Genomic DNA, 18,831 nt, shown 5'->3' on the forward strand with positions numbered 1-18,831 from the left:
CCTCCAACGACGGACGTTTTTCTCGTCGACGCCGAAGTCCCGCCCGGCTTGAAGGTTCGACGATGCCTCTGCGGCTATCACAACTTTTCGCTTGAAAGCGGCACTGTAGTGGCATCTTCTGCTTGGTGCCATCGCGATAACGCCACGCTGCACACCGATACGGCCGAAATGACACAGGTCAAAATGGCGACCTCACTTGAGAACGGTTGGTTACTGGCACGGCTAGTAGCGGCTTCGATACTGACTTTTCTACATGGCGCTAGCTATGCACCATATTTAGCAGTTTCAATTAAAAACTGGTGCGTTCTTTAAAATCCTCGAATCTAAGCTGAGCCTAGAGTTTGGAATATGACTATTTGAAAAAAACTATCGGCCTAGATACGAATAAATACAGTATATATATATAAAGCCAACAGGCACTGAAGCCAACAAAAGCATAGGGGTGATTAGCTGTGCTTGCAAGGGAATGTCAAGAAAAAGCTCCAGCACCCATCCGACGATGACTGTCAACGGTAATGCGTTCGCATTGAATCAAGATTGCCCCACCAAGTATTGCCACCATCCAAAGGAGTTATGCGTGAGGCGGGTACTGCAGCGGGATTCCTCTTTCACGCACCCCCAAGAACATTCTGCGCCAAGAAGCGCTACTGATGGCAGGCCTGCGCCTGGTCCTCCGAAATGCATGGCGTGCTGGTGTGTGAGAGTGCTGAGAAACGCTTCATGCGGAAACCGAGCTCTGAGCTCACGCTTCTTTCTAGAAATACTGCACCATCTAGCGATACTGAAGTGAAGTATGCGCATTGCCTCCAAGACGGGGAGCATGGTGCACCGGCGCCTGCAAAACGCTGAGAATTGTTCCCTCGCTTGCTGAACACCCAGTGGCACATACTCGGTGTCGCAAGACAGCGAGAGGTTTCTTGAGGAGCAAGGCATACCCAGTGAAATCGCTGCACAGTTTGCTGAAGCGTCGGCGTGGTAGATGTTCATTGAAAGCGGAACATTCCAAGTGCATTTGTTGCACACCTTGCCGACGCCTTCAGTTACGAAAAAGGAGGAAACAAAATGGCGTGTACGAGCCATATTTTGACCAAACAAGAACAACAAGATGACTTTAAGAACAGTGGCAAGGACTTTAAGAACAACATCACCATAACGAACGAAACAGGCAGCCCACAGAACGGGTGTTGTGTCTTTTTCTTGTTTACAATTGCGCAGTGGACTAACAATGGGACTCCCACCTCCTGGCCGTCAAACATAATGCTCCGAAGAGGTCGCCAGCTTCCGGACCAACATTCCTAGCACTCAATTGCCGCAACGCCTTTGGAAGGCATTCAGATCTCCACAGCAGCATCGGTAAAGGGTGGCAGCGCCACTGCTGATGGTGACCTCGAAAAGACAATGTCCGCTTTGTCGCAATGTCTCCGTGACGCGACTCATTCTTTTAACCCTCTCGTCGGTCCCGGTGCTTTCGCAGTTTCTGCACAGAGGCTTACTGATGTTCATGGGTTCAAGAAAGACTCTTCCATATTAGTTAACAGCGTGGACACTGGCAGTCTCCAATCAGTGGACAGATGCGCTGAAAAGATCCATCGCCGAAGGACGTACCCGTGGAGCTGCTGCAGCATGGCATCGTTTTGAGGTTTGCCAATACTCTACATGGGCAAACATGGAGCGCAGCATTGATTTCCCCATTTGACGAACTTTCAGGGATTTACAAAATACAATTTATGGTGATGTGATCCTACTGGCAGAGGCACAATGGGATTCTGCCACAAACATCTCCCGGAAATCATACCTTCTCAAAACGTGCGGCCTTGTTTGGGCGTCCCATGCCTTCAGGCAGTAAATCACTGATGCTATCCAAGACCCCACCCATGCCGCCCTCCTTTTCATGCAACCAATGGAACCCAGTCTGCCTGCTTTCGTCCGGAAGGCAGCTGAAGTACAGGATACCGAAAGTCGGCGTTTGGCAGCCACAGCCCCTGAGCACACCTCTGCCCAGGCTCTGCTTAGACGGGGATGTTTTTCTTGCAGCCGCGTGGGCCACTGCTGCAGGAACTGTTCGCAAGATCCAAGAAAGACTATGCAATATCAAACCCACCCACTACCAATGCTCCGTGTCCCCGTTGTCGGCATAAATGAGCTTACGGTACTTGACACCTTCGCTGAGCGCACGGCACCCGGCTGCGACGTCATGCCACACGCACAGTCCAGCCATGGACCAAGCCACATGTTTGAGGCCTCTGAGTAGCGTCCTGCCCATTGCTGCTCATCACCAGCGACTCCCCACAGACGATGGAAGCAAGTCTCTGGCCGTTGCTCCCATCTTCAAAGAATTACGAGCCAATCTGAAGCTGGGAACCGACTACCTTATGTCCATTGACGTATCCCTCGTCACCGAGGGCGTTGTAGTCCTCCACCCAATAGCCTCGACTACAAGAGATACTGCAGTCGCTAGAGTCGAGCCTGATGGACGTATAACAGATTTCACAGGGCTCGAAAGCTATTGAGCAATTTTCGCAGACAGAAAATTGTAGTTACCAGGCACTAACTTACTGGAACATCGCATTCGTACAGATGACTATGCAACCATGTACAAACCATTGCTATGTTACACCGATCGGGAACGTACCATCATTTTTTAACTAGGGCAGGAAATTCTGGCCGCCAGCTTCATCAAATTATCTTCTAGCCCCTTTGCCGCACCTGTCGTCTCTGCTACGAAGAACGGCAGTCTCAGGTTCTGTGTCCATTAGCGAGAGTTAGGCAAGCATAACACCCGATTCCTACCCACGTATCCGCACCGACGACGCCACTGACAACTTGCGAAACTCTAGATTCTATTCATCACTTGATCTTCGTGCGGGGCACTACTAAATCAACGTTACTGTGGAAGGCAAGAATAACACAGCATTACGGACACCTTCCAGCCTTCACGAGTTTAACCGCATGTCTTTCAGGCTGAAAAAAGCACCAATGCATTTCGGCGTGCCATGAATATTGTTCTCGGCACATTGAAAGACCATGCTTGTGTCCGGTTCTTCGGCGACATAGTAGTTGTGGGCACAACAGAAGAAGAAGTCTTTGGAATGTGTACGAATTTCCACAACTTTTTGATGCAGGGTTCTGTATACTAAGAGAAAAATGCCAATTTCTTTTGAACAACATGACCGCAGTGAAACTTTACCCGAAAGGGTTGAAGCGGTAGCCAGCTTTCCTACTCTGACGTGTTTGAAGCAGCCACAGAAATTTCTGGGCCTTGCCTCATGCCTGCTGAAGTTTGTTCCAAGCTTCACATCAACAGGAGCTCCATTCAGGAATATGTTTAAGAAAGCCTCGAGTTTTTGATGGGTGCCCTCACAAGACATCGCATTTTAAGCCCTCCAGCACAGGCTCACACAATTTCGAGGACCTGTAAGAGACACAGGCACAACCTGATGGCAGTCAGGTCGGCCTAGGAGTACTAGTTCTCGTTGAGCGCGATTCAGACAGGGCTAAGCAGCTTGTGGCCTACGCCATCCCTAAACTATGATATACGGATCGCCATTACCTCTCGAACGAGCTGGAGGGCTTGGCCGTTGTCTGTAGCGTTCACGAGAAGTTCCGGCACTACACACCCAAGTTCCCTGTCATGATGGGCAACATTGCCAGGCATGGATGTTTTGCAAATAGTACCTGAAATACAGGTTTGCCCGCTGGGTGATCCGACTGCAAGATTACGCCTACGACGTAAAACATCCGGTTGCGACGCTAAACCAGCTTTCCGATGCACTGTTGCAAAACCCATACAAGGAGAGCTCACCTCAAGCCCAAGAAGGGTGAATCGAGTTCGCACCTCAGGACCTAACTCTCAACGGTGCGATTCAGATTTGGCATCAATAATAACCTCTCTCAAACATAGCCAGCGCGATTTCAAATTTGTGCTGTGCGAAAAACTTTCCACATACCCTTGGGTATGTGGATATGTGTAATTGCTCCAGGACTTAGATTTGGAAATGCAGTTGCTTGCTTGAAGTCGGAGGGTACAATCAGGACTCGATGGAGACCAAGAACGAGTGGGATGCCTCGCACTGGGCGCTCGCGGGTAGACTACAAATGAAAGTGTGCAGGGTGATATGGGCTCGACAAGTTTTGAAGCGAAAAAGCTCAGATTGAAATTCAATGTGAAGAACGACTGATGAATATGGAAGAAAGCAAACGGGGTGGTAGAGTGTCCAGATTAATAAAGGTGAAATAAGACATCCCCCCAATCACAGCAAATGCTACAAAGGAAACCCATACGGGTTCGTCGAAAGAAAAGCCTTGCAGTTGAAGAGAAATTCGTCCTGGTCCGGGACTTGAACCCGGGACCACCACCTTTCCGGGGCAGCCACCTACCTTCTCAGCTAGCCAGGCTGCTAGTAGATGGCAGGGCAAAGTAGAATATATCAACAATTCTATAAGTAAAGGCAAGAGTTTGAAGTAATAGACCTGCGGAAACCCGCAAGGGGGAGAGAAGTAATCAATAAAGTGAAAATGAGACATCCACTCAACCATAGCAATTGCTACAAAGGAAATCCATACCGGTTCCTCGAAAGAAAAGCGCCACGGTTGAAGAAAAATTCGTCCTGGTCCAGGACTTGCAAGTTTCCAGACCTATTACGTCAGAGTGTTCAGATATTTGTGCAGTAAAACATTGATCCACAGTGGAGGAAAAGAACTAGGAAGCTTACCAGCAAGTATACGACTGGTATGGTGAACAATGTGGCAGCAAAGAACGTCAAGCGTGAAGTCAGAGAGTCCGATACATTCTCATGGATGGCAGGCACTGGGTTCAGCGTTGAATCCATTGGGTTCAGCGAGAGCAAGGGGAAAGGGAACATATCTGTTATATAGAGATTAGTAAGAGGTGACTGAACGATTAGTGTGACAAAAGCAGAGAAACGACTAACAATGGAGGCGCACAAAAGGAAAGTTCTCAATACAGATTAAGAAAGTTTGGTGATGGGAAGTCTTCGTGTGTTAGAGTGTGTGTGTGTGTGTGCGTATTTTATATAGCTAGGACACTAGGCAATATGATAACAAGATATTATATATATATATATATATATATAGAGAGAGAGAGAGAGAGAGAGAGATGACGATAATCATATGATATAGTAACATATGATAATATGACAGCGGGGAAAGATAGAAAAAAAGAACCAGAAAAGCTCGCTTTCGCGCCCAGCTTACTCCGCGAGCATTTTCCGGTAAGGATTACGGTTGCATATGCTGCAGTTGCCGGGATGTGGCTAGTGTAGCATACGAACCAGGGAGCGACGTAACTACACCGTTGTATGTAAAGGAAAAAAAAAACTCCTAACAATTGATTTGTTTTGTGACAGTGCCACCGGAAGGCAACGTATAGTGAGGACTCTTGAAGAGCAACGTGCATACGAGGCACAGTGAAAGTACGGTTAAGTGCACTCACATTGTCTCTGGCCCACTCTTTGCAGGTGCACGAAGTAACGACGCAAGCCATGTCGCTAATGAATAGGTAAAGTGCATGTGAATGTCAACAGCGAATAATTTCAAGCTATGTCGCAATGGGTAATCGTACTAGTTGTCGGTTTTGCAGCTTCATTGTCCAACTGCTTTCACAGCCTAAATTGGAAACCAATATTTTTTTTTCGGTTTGTCCATTTTTTTTTCCTTTTCTACATCTGTAGCCCTCAAACAAGCTCCATAGCAGTTAGTGGTGGAGCTGGAGCTCTATCTGGCACGCCCCGCCCGCGACAGCACCGTGCTTCGGTGTTGATAAGAGTGCCGGAAACTGGAGGTTGACGTGTCGTAGAAAGAATGCAGCCACTAACTTCCGTGGAGCATTTTTTGTGGGGGCTGCATTCTGATAAGCGCAGACCGTCAGCCACGTGGTTTTTCATTTTTCCCGAGCTTTGTTTATCAGCCGAAGCACATGAACGGGCAAAAAGTACCTCGCTGAAAACATGCCAGACTCAGGTTCCTTTCACTTTTCTAAAAATTATTCACTGACAGTACGCCATTAGGAGCATAATTAGAAACCAGCTAATTGCAATTAAATAATGAATAATGACATCAAGAAAAAAACTGGCGGCTACAATACTCGTGTGTGAAAAATACGCACTTGGTTAGGTTAGCACAGAATGCCTCATCTTATTTTAAAACGTGATGCATGATAGTTGTAACACCCTGTTTTCCAAATTTACTTGTCGGCGCACTCTATCACAGGCATTCTAACTGCAGTTTGGTAATCCCTATAAAATAATGAGCTACGAAATAACATAATAAATTCGACAGGAAAACGTTCGCGATAGTAAGTTTCGAACCTCGACACCACGCTCAGAAGCCGGGTGTCTTCAACAAAGGACTAAACCAGCGCCTCGTAGACAGCAGGCCTGTGCACCCTGCTTCATGACATAATTCTACTTGGACCGAAATTTTCGCTTCCAAGGCGAGCATAACGAAAGCGGTGACGTGAAAATCACCGAGGCATATTCCGCAGTGCCCCCATAGATTCTATGGCAGTCAGGCAATGTAGCATGATGTCTCGGATCAAAGAACGCCGGCCTTGTGCTACCTTGGAGGCGTTGGCAAAGTGTCTCGACGCGCTCGCTTGCCCATCAACAGTTCATATGCTCAGTGCTGTTCAAGTGAACATTAACGCTTTCGCATTCACAACTCATAAGAAGAACTCAGGTGGCCTCGGATTTTCTCTAGCATGAACACGGGAGACCATCGTATTCACTACTGTCAGCGCAGTCTAACGGTGGCACCAAAATGTATTGTGCAAGTTCACTCAGTGCAGTGTAAAGCAATTACAGTCGACTCCCGTTAATGCGAAGTTCACGGGGAGCGCAAAAAACTTCGAATTAAACGAACTTCCAATTAAGCACAAAACAAAAAACAGCATTTTATTTGTGGCGAAATCGAGTATTTTCTCTAAGAAAATAGTCGGTCATCTTGCTTTGCTTCTTCTTGCTGAATCGCGCTGCTGAAAGCAAGTTCTGCAGGCTGTAGATGTGGCGGAACGCTTCTTCCGCATTACCTTCAGCGGCAAAGAAGCGCTCCGCGAGAGCAAGGTCCGCAGCTACATCGGCAGCCTTAGGTCGCGGCTCGCCTTCAACGTCATCGTCGCTTCCTGGTACCGAATAATCTCTACAATTTCGCTCTCCGTCAGCGCACCGCACGTTTCGACCGCTTTGTCTACGGTGACATAATCTTCAAAATTGACGTCCCCGAGAGCATCACCAAAATCAGTGCCGTCAAGCTCGCTTGTTGACGCTTCCTCCGCTGAAATTTCAGAGGCATCCTCTGAAGAAGCTGCCACAAAACCGCAAGCCCTGAAGCAGTTTGCGATTGTTTCTTGCTTCACACAATCCCATGCTCGCGCCAACATGTGGATGGCACTAAGCAGGCTCACCTCGTACATTGTGGAGCTATCCATACCCAAAATCATGCGCTTGAAGAGGTGCCGCCTGTACAGGACTTTAACATTCTTGATGATGCCTTGGTCTATTGGTTGCAAAACAGCCGTTGTGTTTGCAGGCAAAAATGCGAGGCGTATTGCACTCAAGGCTGGTACATTCATGTGAGCACTGCAGTGATCGACAAGGAACAACACCTTGCGGTTCGAAGCAGCAAACTTGCGGTCCAATTTGCTTATCCAGCTCTTGAAGATTTCGGCCGTCATCCACGCTTTTTTGTTCGCCTCATAGTCCACAGGCAGCGTCTTCACGCCTTTAAAACATCTCGGCTTCGTGGCTTTCCCCATCACAAGTAACCGACATCGTTCCGTGCCAGTCATGTTTACCGCGATCAGCACCGACACTCTCTCCTTGCTGCGTTTGCCCCCGGCACATTCGTCGTCCTTGAATGTCAGGGTCTTCTCTGGTAGAAGCGGATAGAAGAGTGCAGTCTCATCGGCATTGAAGATGTCTTCCGGTCTGTATTCAGCGAGATATTCACGCAGCTTTCCGTCCTTCCACGTGGCGCATGTTTCCTGGTTAACGGACGCCTTTTCACCACACACGCTCTTGAAAACCAGGTCATGGCGATCTTTAAAGCGCGTCAGCCATCCATCTGACGAAATGAAGTCATCGATCCCCAACATTGCTGAAAGCGTTCGGGCTTTCATTGCAACTATGTCTCCGCTGAGAGGAAGTTTGTTGCTCCTGGCCTCCCTAATCCAAACCAGCAGAGCCTTCTCCAACTCTGTGTAAGCGCCGGTGTACATTCGCTTCCGAGAAGTCTTGAACTTGTCGTTCTCAAATGCATCCATTATTGTGCGCTTGGTCTTGTTGTAGTTTGAGAGCGTGTTCGGCTTGATCCCGTACTTCCGCGCTATGTCTTGTTTGGCGGCACCACCCTTCTCAACTTCCTTCAAAACCTCGACTTTCGTTGCCAGGTCGAGCGTGCGATAAAAGCCACGGTTTGCCATGGCTATAAACTGCGCGACTAGGTACAGTCAATTCCGAATCACCCATGGAACAACCTAGCCTACGAGCTACCCGCACAAAGGTGCTGGACCAACACACGCCTCGACATACGCTGCGCACGCTGCAAGACTAATCTCGCACAATCTCGCCACTGCCAGTATGCAGCGCTGCGTGCACCTATGGCACCCGCGTGGCCTCCGCGATCAGCTCCGGCCACGCGCGGCAGCCGCGCGTGGCCTCCGGCGGGAGCCGCTTCGCCTCCCGCCGGAGGTGATCACGGAGGCCACGGCAGCCGTAGCAATGAATAATCGCGCCGCTCCAAGATGGATGGCGTTGCGGGCGGCTGCGGTGGCGATGACACCAACGCGGAGCACGGAACTGTTGCAACACTTGAAAAATTGCACATTCAACCAAAGAATGACGGTCACCTCGAGGATCCCAGCTAAAAATTAACTTCCAATTAAACAATATTACTGGATGAGGACTTCGAATTATCGAGCAATTTCTTCTATAGGATTACATGCAAAACTGACGGGACCAGCACTTCACTTCTAGTTAACCGAAAATTCCAATTAAGCGGCTTAGAATTATCGGGAGTTGACTGTATTACATCGCGCACATGACGTCACGCCATCGCGTACCTTTACACTGATTATAATGGCCGCATCCTTGAAGTCTGCTTCACCATGGTACGAGGGTTTGAGCCCGTGCCCATAACAGCAATGTGCCATTGGACGCTACTTGCTTTTATCGCTGCGCCATCTTGCTTTTTTTGTTCTTGGCAAATTAATATCGGATTTGACACCACAAACTCACATTCTGCAAGTAGTTGCGTCAGTGCATCTATATAAAACTACACATCCCTCGGTGAGGGTGGTCTTGTGGGCTTGTGGTTGATCATCATGCAATGGCATGAAGTGTAGCGCAGCAAGAACAAGGACCACATGAGCACACTAAGTACAGACACAAACACTTGTGTAGGCATTTTGTTTCTTTTTATGTCCTTGTTTTTGCCCCTCGACACATCATGTCGTTCCAAGTCAGCCGATCCATTATCGGGTGAGGACGACATTGAGTGCATCGCAAGGTAGTTCTTGGAAAGTAGGTTCTATTGCTGGTTCTGCCGATCGCGGCGAGCTTTTTTTTTTCTGCCTTCTGCAGCATTCAGTCTAGATTGACTGTCATTGGGTTATCTAATGAGATTTTTGTTTGTTTATGGTTCGTCCAAAAGGGAGTGGCTGCTATTTTGATCCCAGGTGGGCCTCCTCTTGCAAGTGAAGCAATTATCTTGGCATGATATGTATTTGAGGTACATAAGCTTTGATAACACACTGCAAACGCTAACGCAGCGGAAAAAAATGAATAAGAGGAGTTTATTACAGAGATTGTACGTGGTGTGGCATCTATTTCAGAATGCATCACAATTATCATTCGCAATTCAGGACACAATTATCAGGACGCATCCACTGCAGGTTCTTTGCTCGTTGACAGCACACAAAAATATGCAGATTTCAGTTCTCACCAATATAACCTTTTTTTTAAAGGCTAGACGTCAGTTCAAACAAAAAAGTCTGACGTACATACTATCAGATGCTACCATAAGGTCATTTTTCACTACAATTAGCAAGAAAGCGACTACTTCAATTTCTCCTTTTTTTTTCAATCTTAGTTTTGCTCAATCCCCGAGGAAGTAATGGCGGCAACTGACGATTGGTTATGTGCTGTAGGACTATAATAGCTTCGCAGAGCAGCTAAACTTTTGCCTTCTGTTGTCATGGCATCCCATAATTCAATGTTTTTGCAGAGGTAATGTGTCGCTTGGTGTGTAGGCTCTTTGGTTTTTGCCTGTATGCCTTTGTTGTAGCCTTTCTCGTGCCTAAACCCTCCTGCCGTTCCTATGGATGTCGGTATACACAAGTGGGTGCAGGTTCTGCAAGGCGAACTATTGTCACTGTCACAACGTGATCAAAACTGATACAGCAGCTCTTGTCTCGACCAGGTTCTTAGCTGGGCCATTGCTTGTTTTGTTTTGTTGTTCTGTTTGCAGCCATGATGTGAGAATATGGTGGAGGCAAGTCTGGTGACCTAACTGCTTGATATGTTCAACTTGCTCTTGTGGTATTTGCAGATTTCTTAGTTGATAGTACTGTCACGCACAAAGTAGATGGATAAGACAGGTTCATACATCTTCATCTTTATTATTCGCGTGCGTCTGGTTTGTGCCTAGGTGCGATCCACGAAAAGAACTGACTAGCTCAGTAGGAAGTATATTTGATCAACTGCTCCTGTTACAGCATGCAGCCGTGCCAGCTTCACTTTCAATTTCATTTCATTTCATGCAATGCAGTACTTTATACAAATTTGTGTTGGTTCCCGACTATGAGTAGAATTTAAAAGCACACTGCAATGGCCCTCGGGAAGTAGCCGCCGCCATTAAAACTTCTTGCTCGTTCATGTCTTTGTGGACCGTCACTAAATTGGGTTATTATTATAGTAGAATGAAGGGTCCGTACCCTTCATCGTACTAAACCTACGAGCACGAAATGAAAAGAATGCATAGCTTACTTTACTTTAAAATGTGGTAAGTAGCACATCAACAGCATGTTTTTACGCATCACATTACTGCTCATTTCTAATCCAGCCATATTGCCTGGCTACAGCAATTGCCCGCGTGCCCACGTTGCTTTAGCAATAAACTGTCAGTACCTGATGCATCGTCGAGTGCGCTGAGGCGGGCGTCAAGTGCTAGGTCCAAACATTTGGAAACCCTCGCCGTCCTTGCAGCAGCCATTGGACACTGGGCGCTGCGTAGAACCTTGAAACACGCGCTCGAAACCTTGGCTAGACCCTCTTCCACGCGATACCTGAGCTGAACCCATGGGTGGTCCTTGCCACCGGCTCAAAGGAGCGGTGCTGTATTGCTCCAACTCCTGCGAGCAGTCGCAAAATGCAGCACATGTTCTTGTATAGTGATTGTCGCTGAACCGAGTTTTTAGATAAAAAAAATGCACATTCAATACACAACGACAGTGATTGCTTTCAGCCTGCTGTCGTTTGGGGGGTTCTTTTCCGCTTGGAGTAAGCAGTTTCTTTGTGGTCATATATGAATTATTAAAGTTATGCAACATGTTCAAACACAGACCTTCAATATAAACCATTCTTCCAGAAACCAGTAAAAATCAGGAGTCTGAAACATAGAAAAGACTGTGGAACGAGCCGCACCTTTCAAGGGAGATTGAACAACGAAGCGCTTTCATCGCAGACAGACAGAAAGACATAACGATCAACTCAGCACAGTTTGCACCCTAGGTTAGTATCCTCCTTATTCGAGGTAGCCGCAGGCCATGGCTGTCTCCCATGCCCATTCGATCAGGCTACGCGGTCTCTTCGGATCTGGGTATGATTGCATGTTAACCTTTTAGAGACAAGATATTTTTGAAATTTTTGTGGGGTGCTACGCGTTCGAATAATAACGCGAGTGGACTCAGAAGATAAGAAGTAGTCTGTTATGTTCTATCGGCCAAAAGCCGGCAGCTACGCAATGAAATCCAGGCCGATTCGCAGAACAAAAGGATGACACTATATTTCCAGCTCGGAAATATATATAGGAGAGAAAAGAGAGAAAGAAGGAAAGAGGGACCATCAACGCATTCGCGGAGAGGCGCACGTGGCTCCGAATAGGTTATCTCTACAGCATTCCTTTCCCCTAGTAGCCGTAGCGCTCCACTGGCTTTCTGGTTCTTGTGGACTGACGTAGGTCAGGAACAGGCCCTTCGGGAAGGTCTTGAGCCTCGTATTTCGGTGCCCCTAAGGTCGTCGGAGGCGATTCCTCGGGACTTGATATTTCTATGCTTCCGTCTGTGTCTGATGAACGTTTCCGGATCTGGTCGACATGGCGTTGAACGACACCATCCTCAGTAGCCACAGTGACTAAACAGGCACCACTCGTCGATTTTACTTTGCCTGGTGTCCACTATTCTCCTATGCCGTAGTTGCGCACATAGACAGCATCTCCAGGGGCGAAGTACCAACTGGCGGAATCAGCCGCTGGATTCTTGGGCTTTTTGCGGCTCCTGGGAGGAAGACACATATCTAGTCTTGAACGCAAACGGTACCCAAGAAGTTCAGACGGTGAAAACCCTGAAGCCTGTTGCGAATTTCTGTAGTTACAAAGAATTCTAGCCAAATCAGTTTCTAACTCCACACCAGGCATTCTCTTCAAGCCCTCCTTGATAGTCCTCATGGCCCGTTCGGTGAGACCATTGCTTTGAGGGTGATAAAGCGGGGTGCGAATATGCTCAATTCCATTTTTCTGCACAAATACAGCAAATTCTGAACCGGTAAAGGGCATACCGTTATCCGTAACTATGGTGCGGGGCAACCCAAACCTGCTAAACATGGTTCGCATGCAATCGGCAGTTGCATTAGCGGTAGCTCGAGATACTGGAATGGCTTCTATCCAATGGCTGTGTGCATCGTCGATTACCAACATCTTGTTTGCAATGGGCCCTGCGTAGTCGGCATGCAGCCGTGACCACCTCTCTCACGAAATCGGCCAGCTAACGGGGTTCCGTGCAGGTGGCATGGGCAGAGCCTGCACGCAGCTTCGACAGTCTGAGACCATTCTACAAATGTCTCGATCTAGACCTGGCCACCAAAATCTAGCCCTCGCCCTTGTCTTCATGGTAGATGCCCCCTGATGAGACTCGTGCAGCATCTTCAACAGTTTCTCACGCGCCTCACTTGGTATCACCACACGATGGCCCCAGTACAACAGCCCCTTCTCTACAGACAACTCGTGTCGCCTTTTCCAGAATTCCACCATTTCTCTGCTGTCATCTTCTACGACGGAGAGCCACCCTTCAGTCACGTACCTGCATATCATTTGCAAAAAACCGTCAGCTGCTGCGAGCGCTTGAATCTCTTGGTGGGAAACCGCTGGCTGGTCCCATTCGTCTATGATAAGCACCATCTCTGACAGATCTTCGGTTTCCGCTAGCGGCTCCTGCAGCGATTGAGGCAAGCGGCTTAGAACGTCAGAAATTAGCATCTGTTTGCCAGGTTTACAGATCTGCTTGTACTGGTATGCCCCGAGCAAAAGCGCCCAGCGCTGAATTCGGGCAGCAGCCATGACAGAAGTTTGACGATCCTGTCTGAGAAGGCCCAACAAGAGGCGGTGGTCCGTTACAAGCATGAACTCCTGTCCCAACAGGTAATCGCAGAACCGTGTCACGCCAAATACCAGGGCTAAAGCTTCGCGCTCAGTTTGGGAGTATTTTCTCTCTGCTGAGGTGAGCATTCGTGATCGGAAACCAATTGGCCTGTCTTCACCATTTATTCGATGGAAAAGGGCAGCACCGACACCGTAAGGCGACGCGTCGCATTCCAACATCAACTCCAGCTGCGGATTAAAGTACGTTAGCACTGGGGCTGAACACAAAGCATCCTTGGCCTTCTGAAATGCCACATCTTTTTTTTCGTGCGAAACCCATTTTGCACCTTTTTCAAGAAGGCTGTACAAGGGTGCAAGTACAGTGGAAAGATTTGGCAAAAACTTATTGTAAAATGTAACCGTTCCCACAAAAGATCGCAACTCAGCAACATTTCGCGGTGAAGGGGCTAGCCTGATTGCATCCACGTGCTTCTCGAGTGGGTGTAGCCCTTCAGCATCGATACGATGGCCAAGATATGTCACTGATTGTTCACCAAACTTGCACTTGTCGGAACGAAGCTTGATACCGTTCTCATGGAAACGCTGTAGCACAGCTTGCAGGTTTACGTTTTCAGCATCACTGCTCTCGGCTATCAGGACGTCGTCTAGACAAAACTGGGTTCCTTTTAGTCCTTGCAGCACAGATTTCATTTTCCGTTGGAATATCGCTGGAGCTGAAGCGATGCCAAACGGTAACCTGTTGTAGCAAAAGAGCCCCTTTTGTGTGTTTATCACTGCTAATTTCCGCGAGTCTTCATCTAGCTCGACCTGATTGTAAGCATCGCGAAGGTCTAAAATACTGAATTTTTTTCCTCCACACAGGTTTGCAAAAATATTGTCTATGACAGGCAAGGGGTACTGCTCAACATCGCACACAGGGTTTAGTGTAACCTTGAAGTCCCCGCAAATGTGCACTGTTCCGTCCTTCTTCAAAACTGGCACGATGGGCGTTGCCAATTCGGTATGAGGGACTGGAGATGTTATACCACCTGACACTAATCTGTCAAGCTCCTTAGACACTTTATCACGAAGTGCAAAAGGAATTTTCCTTGCCTTGAAGAACTTGGGGTTTGCTCCGGCCTTGATGTGCAGTCGGGCTGGCGGGCCTTTCATGAGACCAGCGCCTTCAGCGAAAAGGTCGGAGTGTTGCTGGAGCAGCGTCGGCACGTCCTCCAAGGCTTGTTTTGGCACAGGAGCCGTCGAATACACGCTCAGCACCTGAATGCGTTCGTCTGTTAATTTTTTCAGCAGGTCCCGACCGCATAGACTGGGGCCATTGCAGTCTAAAACTGACAGACTGCACTGCACTGTTGTACCTTCATAAGAAACTGGCATTGTCAGTGCACCCCGGAAGCGGCAACTTTCCAAGATAGCATGAAAGCTGTACTTCCGCCTTTTGTAGCTGCGGCCATCGGGGAGAGTGCAATTTGTAAATGCTCTTGGGGATGACACCAACAAGGGAGCCAGTATCGATGTCCATCATTATTTCGATGCCATTCCACACAAACGATTTCCTGACGGGCGGTATGAGAGAGCGTGTGGTGGTCTAGGACCAGATTTGTGACGTGCTGCTATCACTCTCTCCGGTTTCCGATGCCTGAATAGTTACTGCCAGCATTTTGCTTGTTTCATTTGCCGCACACATTCTTGCTAAATGCCCTGGCTGTGCACACTTGTAACATTTGCGCTTGATTAGTCGACAAGCATTGGTCTTGTGACCACGCTTACCGCAACATTTGCATTGTTGCACACCTTGCGACTTCGCGCGCGATTCGTATTGACCAGAGAGCTTTAGCAATCTTGCATGTTCTTTGTCCGTAACAATACCTTGCGAATCGCGTTCAGCACTCTCTGCGGCAAGGGCAAGAGCCTCGACTTCTTCAAGATTCAGATCTTTCTTCGCTAGCAGCTGCTTCTACACATTCTTGGATCTGATGCCGCACACAATACGGTCCCTTATTATTCTGTCCAGCATAGTTCCAAAATTGCAGTTGTGTGCCATCTGCCGTATTGCCACTATGAATGCATGTACAGATTCCCCTTCTTGCTGGCAGCGATGGAAGAACTTGAAACTTTCAGAAACTTCATTCGGTACCGGGTTGTAGTAGCTGTTTAACGTCTGCACAACTTCTTTGTAGGTCAGGGCGTTAGGCTTTCGCGGGGCTACCTTTCCGTTCAAAATTTCTATTGTCCTTGTTCCAAGCGCAGCTACCGGCAGGGCTCTTTGCTTAGCATCGTCCTTCACATCATTCGCTTCGAAATAGGCTTCGACCTTGACTAGGTACGCCTGCCACTTACCTTTTTCGTTTTCAAATTCCCGTAGCCTGTGTGCCATGGTAGGTGGTGGGTTCCTTCTGCTTGGCTTCCTTGCTGCAGCAGAATCCTCGTCGCCCCTGTTACGTTCTACCGGCCAAAGGTCGGCAGCGACGCGATGAAATCCAGGCCGATTTGCAAAGCAAAAAGACAACGCTTTATTTCCAGCTCGGAAATATATATAGAAGAGAAAAGAGAGAAAGAAGGGGGACCATCGACGCATGCGCAGAGAGGCGCACGTGGCTCTGAATAGGTTATCTGCAGCATAGCCTTTGCCAGGAAACAAAAACTATTGTATGAAAGTTGTTCAGTTTTACAGAAAGATGCATAGCCTCCACATCAGACCACTGTGCAATTCAGTGGTACTGATCAATGGTCATATACCTCAGAATAATTTATCAGCATCACAAACTGAGGCCGTCAATCTATCGAGACCGTATTACTAGACAACTGGAGAGATGAACTGACCTCTTTTTTGTGTACGTAGAAGACGCCATAATAGCCCTTATGGTTCCTACCACGTGCAGTCCCACACAAGAAGCCTCCCACCAAAAAACATGTTACAGTAGGGAAGAGTAATCTTTCTGCTGAAACATGGCCTTTGCTTGAAAACAACAAACAAACATGTCATTCACACATTTTGGAACAAATACGTGAGATAACACCTCTAACACTGACGAAAACGCATCCTTCACATTGCAAAGAAAAGCATTTGCGCATTGTAGTGAAGGCCACAGTTAAAGACGCTCCCAGAAAGAGTTGGATGTAGAAGCTTTCTTTGTGAATACTTACCCTATTTCTGTACACAATAATTGCCATAGGTTAAACTGCAAAATATAAAAGCTTAGAAACTAAACAAACATGTATAACTCTACACCTAAGGAAAAAATTCATGTTCGAGCTGTTGCATTTGTGCAGTGCTCGCATGACGAGATCTGCCAGAACTTCCTGCCATGACATCATGACCCAATTCAATACCCGACTAAGCGATGTAGGCATGTGAAAGCTGACAAAAGTTTGAATGTCTTAAGTTGTTCTAAGCAAAGCTTCAAAAGGCTGCAATCTCCTTCGCCTTCACCTGTATAATAACAGTGTTACGGAAGTTCCTGCTTCTCTTTGTGTACTCATGAAATCAAGAACATGTTCTTTCAGTTTGTGGTATTCGTCTTTCTGAGGTCCGTGGTTGCACTTTGAATTCCTTAATTAACTTGTTGGAAGATAAAAAAAACAATGAAACTGGATAATCTGCCTCATCAAGCCTTGTCACCAGATTATTTACACTTTCAAGAATAAGGTGAGAATACATCTTGGTTAGGGCATCTCTAATTGCGTGAGTTGCAATAATGTACTGTACATAACTAGTTTTGAAAGGCTAGACCTAAATTCAAGATGGGACTTTGAAGCTCTCGGCTGATATCCCCAGCATACGTGATCCCTCATAAAGTAAGCCTGATATAAGATGTTGCAACACATTTTTTTCTGGAACTTCTAAAGTGAAGTTGAAACCTTGCCCTTGTTCTCTAAATAGCTGCAGTACTTCGATGACAGCTCTGCGAAAGTTACCGTTTGCTCATGAAAAACAAATAATCATCCACGTATCTGAAAATTTTAAGTGCAAGCCCACTCAGGTTTTGATTAATTTGCTGGTCAACGTAACTTGCAAAAATATTACTGAGCACTGGTGCAACAGAAGAACTCATGCAGATGCCAGCATTCTGGACAAATATTTTACCTTCCCACCAGACCGAAATTGACTTTAAATAGAAATCAAGAAGCCCCAGAAAATTTGCAACCAGAATGGTATCGCTCAACATTTTATGTTAGCTAAATTGGCATAAATTTCATTAAAATTTCTGTCAGTGGCTGACACACCCTCCTCCGGAAAAATGCCTTCCGACATGACAACAAACTGCCCTTTGTCTCCAAGAAACCTCCAAGTTTATGCCCCATACGCTAGCACAGGTAGAATGCAATGATTTTATGCCTGATTGTACACAGTGATATACACATATATACTTTGTATTCTTCATCCAGGGAACAAGAGAAGCCAGACACCACTGACCAATTTCTGACTAAAGCAATTAATTTTTGACTTTATACATCTTATTTTTACTGTACAGTGCTCATGGAATGAAACGCGTCAATTTAGGCCTAACTAATATCATTTCTATCGGCTGCAGTTCGTGACACATTAACGGAATTTTGGCGCGTACACTTAGATTGGAGTCCACGTCACCTTTGGTGACCAGATTCCTAGCGACATGACATGGTACTCTTGAGTACTTTGCACATATGCACGGTTCTACTAAATGCTCCCTGTCGCATTTAATTCCTTGAGCACTGTAGATGTTCCAAACCTCAATTCAGGTTCCCAACATTTATATTTAAAAAGCTTGTCCATCACCACATACAGGGTCTGTCCTGAAAGTGAATTTATTGTGACATGACTGTATGTCAGAGCACAGTCTAACCGGTTGAAGCTGGTAGTGGTGGAATCCAGCTAAGCAGCGCTCCATCGCTCAGTGTGCGCTGAGCATCTGAGAGTGTTAGATGGGCCTGTCCATAAGAGTTGTTTTTTATTCTTGTGCAAGTGAAAATGCAGTGCTCATTAGAACAAAGATTTGTGATCAAGTTTTGCACGAAACTTTGTAAGATCGCTGCGGAAACTGTTACAATGCTCAAGACTGCTTACAAAAAAGAACATGCCTTGTCAGATCGGCAAGTGTTTCGGTGGCACAAGGCCTTTTTATTGGCCGGGAAGAGGTTGATGATGAAGAATGCACCGAACGCCATTCACGACCACCACGGCTGACAATGTGACGTGAGTGAGGGAACCATTGAACTCAGACCGACGATTAAGTGTTTGTTTAT

The 18,831-nt window shown here is 47.1% G+C and overlaps 1 long non-coding RNA gene across 1 annotated transcript in view; it reads right to left on the reverse strand.

Moving 5' to 3' along the window:
* Window positions 1-16,085, reverse strand: part of LOC139052543 (uncharacterized) — a 29,493-nt gene extending 13,408 nt beyond the window's left edge. Inside the window, exons 1-2 of the long non-coding RNA XR_011509960.1 lie at window positions 15,946-16,085; window positions 11,142-11,365 (exon numbers count right to left, since the gene is read on the reverse strand). This is a non-coding gene — a long non-coding RNA (uncharacterized lncRNA). The remainder of the gene's footprint in view (window positions 1-11,141; window positions 11,366-15,945) is intronic.
* Between the last annotated feature and the right edge of the window lie 2,746 nt (window positions 16,086-18,831).

This window comes from Dermacentor albipictus, unplaced genomic scaffold (assembly GCF_038994185.2).
Source record: "Dermacentor albipictus isolate Rhodes 1998 colony unplaced genomic scaffold, USDA_Dalb.pri_finalv2 scaffold_26, whole genome shotgun sequence".
In the NCBI taxonomy this organism is placed as follows: Eukaryota; Metazoa; Arthropoda; class Arachnida; order Ixodida; family Ixodidae; genus Dermacentor; species Dermacentor albipictus.